Here is a 3,925-nt window from a genome sequence, read left to right as displayed (position 1 = left end):
TGGAGGGAGGTCACTCTAAGTGCATTTTAATGTGTGCCGGAAAAAAAGGCAACATAGCTGAAGCCTGATTGAAAATCTGATCTTCTCTCTAATGTCACAAGGACATCCTGAGACAATGACTGAAGAGCTATGCACTAGTACCCAGCTGGATCCCTGATACTTACATTGACAGATGCATTATCAACAGAGACATTGATTTAGAATGAATTAAGTAACCAATTTCCATCTTCAAGACTCCAATTCCATTTTAGCACCAGGAGATATTAACCAGTATTCTTTTAGGTGAACCTTGATTGTGTTAAGGAGGGTGCCTGGACAATTGGAGGGAGCCAGGATAGGAAATTAGAGTTCTAAGTTTTATTCCCATCTCTAGCCTGCTGGGTCACCTTGAGAAACACATATCATGACTGAGTCTCAGTTTCTAAAAATCAAATGTTACTTTCTATAATCCTGAAAGAATTTTTAGATTACTTACTTGCTATATATATAACTCCCTCAAGGTAAGTATATGCAAGGAATTGCTGTAGATACAAGATTTTGTAAATTATTGAAATGAAACACTGGGTTGGCCTTGAAATATACTACTTTTCATTTGTATAGCTAGCAAACTAAAGAGAAAAGTGAAGCACTTAAATGCTCTCATTTCCAGCATGATTCCAGCAGAACAGATTGATTGAGCATGGCATAGGAGGAAGGGAGAAGAACTCTTATGTACAAAGTCATTGTAAGGCATACAAAAATATTAATATTGTGTAAAACTCTTCTGGGTATAATTGTGCTACTTTAAATCTGTACCTCTGAAACAAATAATGCAATATATGTTAAGAAAAAAGAAGAAGAAGGTAGCAGGAGGGGAAGAGTGAAGCAGGGGAAATAGGAGGGGTAGACGAACCATGAGAGACGATGAACTCTGAAAAACAAACTGAGGGTTCTGGGGGGAAGGGGGATGGGAGGATGGGTTGGCCTGGTGGTGGGTATTGAGGAGGGCACGTTCTGCATGGAGCACTGGGTGTTATGCACAAACAATGAATCATGGAACGCTACATCTAAAACTAATGATGTAATGTATGGGGATTAACATAAGAATAAAAAATTAAAAATAAATAAATAAATAAATAATTGAAAAAAAGTAAATATTTTAAAGACATATTGATGCTATTTGTCATCAAAAAAATTTTAAACAAGGATGCCTGGGTGGCTCAGTCAGTTGAGTGTCTGCCTTCAGCTCACATCATGATCCCAGCATTCTGGGATCGAGTCCCGCATTGGGCTCCCTGCTCAGCAGGAAGCCTGCTTCTCCCTCTGCCTGCTGCTCCTGCTGCTTGTGCTTTCTCTCTCTCTCTGACAAATAAATAAAATCTTTAAAAAAAATTTTTAAACAACAAAGGTGTAACCAGAATTATGTTGAGTCAAATTGTGAATATACAGTTTTAACCTAAAGTATTCGCTCTCTCACTTTTTCTCTCTCATATATATACATACTTAAACTAATAGCATAATTATATAGCGTTTTGCAATTCACATATAAGTCAATTTATTTTAGCTAGTATCATTCTCTTTATTTCATAGTTGAAGAGATTGAAGCTCAGGGAGATTGTTATTTGCTAATATTTCCTAGCTAGGACTAAAACTTGCATTCTGCATCCACTGCTAGTGATCTGTCTGCCACATAATGCTGTGTATACTAAATTGTGGTACAACTAAAGAAAGCTATGACACCTGAGACAGTCAAAAGATTAATTTGGGCCAAAGGCCTCAAGGAAAGAAGATTTCATTACTGAAGTGGGATACTTGAAGTATGGCATTATTTATATTAGAGAACACTCAAAACACATGGAACTTTATCTTGTTTTTAACCTCATGATGATACCCATAGTTTCTAAAAATAAATGGTTCCTGATATTCTATTAGTAGTATGTTTTATAGACTCTATTTGGGGGGAGTTCCATAAAAAACAAGAACAAATACCTTTGGGAAATGTTGCATATGATATCCTTTTCTTGGAGATTCATAGTACATATTAGTAGATAAAATGTTCTGAGAAATCCTGTAAAAAGGAATTTTGTTCAAGTTTGTTAAACTTGGCTTTTCTTTATTTTTTTAAATCCAACACCTATTAAATCTCTCCTGAAACACTAATATTTATGTGAAATGCAATTTGGAAAATAGGAAGCAATAGTTCCATTTCTTTTATTAACCACATCACTCTTTTTTCTTCTATAATTATCCTTTAAGTGAAAACTAAAATAATCCAAGATAAATTGATGGTGAATATACCTGTACCCATAGTATCATTAGAGTGGAAACTTAGAGAGGCAAAGATCTGTTTTTCCTATGCTTACTAAAGTGCCTCTCACATAAAAGTTGCCCAATGATGTTTCCATAGAATTGACATGTAAGTCTGTTCTGGACGTTTTTATCGATGAGAAGAATAAAATATTTCAAGACATCTTAGAAAATTAAGTAGTCAGAGATATTAGACATTTATCTTTCTAAAGGCTGAGAGCTAAAACAGTTGGCCTTTTAATATTTCCTATAATTTCATTAACAGAGATCATTTTTATGGTATCTGTCCATTGTCCTTATTCAACTCTTTAGCTTAATCAAATACTGGTTGTAAGGTAGTGACTTCTTTGTTGCTTTCTGGATATAACTCTTTTTTCAGCCTATTGGGTTAAACTGAACGTTGCTAATACTGATGTACCTATCAGAATAGAACCATATACTCATGTGGTTTGTGGCAAGGTCTCTCTTGAAATATGAAGTCATCCCTGTTGTCCAACCTCTTGGGAAAGGGACATCTATTTCACACCAGAAACAGGAACTTAGAGGAAAAATTCTGTGTTATAGACTAGGAATCTCTCTCCTTTCAGTTGATCAGGATGTCCAAGGGTATTCCTAGGTGGTGTGTTGAAAGATTTTGCCTTTTACGTGGTGGGATTTCAGAAAACATGAAATAAGAAATCTAGGTAACATGCTGTTAATGATGTAAAAAATTTTTGTGGCTGAAGTACTGATATTGCAAGGCAATGAAAAGAATTGTTGCTAAGGCCCTCAAACCCTGGAAACAAGCCAGCCATGGTAGAATTCAAGAGTTGAATGTTCATCTCTCCAGTTTCATTCCTTATCTCTCACTATTTCACCAGCCTTCTATGAAACAAATTTATTAAACATATTTCAGATTCTTGAATGGATTACTCTCCTTCCCCTTTGGTACTTTTCACATTCTATTCCCTCTACTTGGAATATATTCCCTACTCCACTCTAATTTGATGAATTCCTACACACACTTCAATTCTTCCCTTCAGATGTTATTTTTTCTGAGAAGATGTTCTTGACCCCTACCTTCCCTCATTTAGGTTATAATTTGGATGTCCCTTCTGTGTGATCTCATAGCACCCTGCATTTTTGCCATCACTGCACCTATACAACTATATGGTAAATGTCTGTTGAGTTTTTGTCTCTTACTGAACGTTGAGCTCCCTTTGGATAAGGACTATGTTTTTCTTGTTTACTGTTTTAACAGTACTTAGCAGATAGCATATTCTCAATAAATATTTGCTGAATGAATAAATCTGACATTTTATTATTTTCTTATATATTTTACTGTACTTTTTAGCTGTGATTCTTATTTTAGATTGCCAGAAGGAATGGAAAAGAGGGGAGAAGAGATTGACTCCCAGAGTTACAGCATCTTGGAAATCCTGAGCAGAAGCTAGTCTAACAAGGGGAAAAGGTGAGTAGATGTTATTGTATCTCAAACTGAAAGACCAGGAACAGTGCTAATTTGCTTCTGATGATATCTGTACAAATTAGGTCTTCTCTTTTCGATTCTATCTCTTTTATTCTAAATTATGGCAATTGTTCAACTTTAATTCCAGAAAGAAAAACAAACAAACAAACAAAAACAAAGAACCTATTTGTT

This window comes from Mirounga leonina, unplaced genomic scaffold (assembly GCF_011800145.1).
Source record: "Mirounga leonina isolate KUSES-001 unplaced genomic scaffold, KU_Mleo_1.0 Mir_101664, whole genome shotgun sequence".
In the NCBI taxonomy this organism is placed as follows: Eukaryota; Metazoa; Chordata; class Mammalia; order Carnivora; family Phocidae; genus Mirounga; species Mirounga leonina.
Note: the sequence above shows the minus strand (reverse complement) of the source record.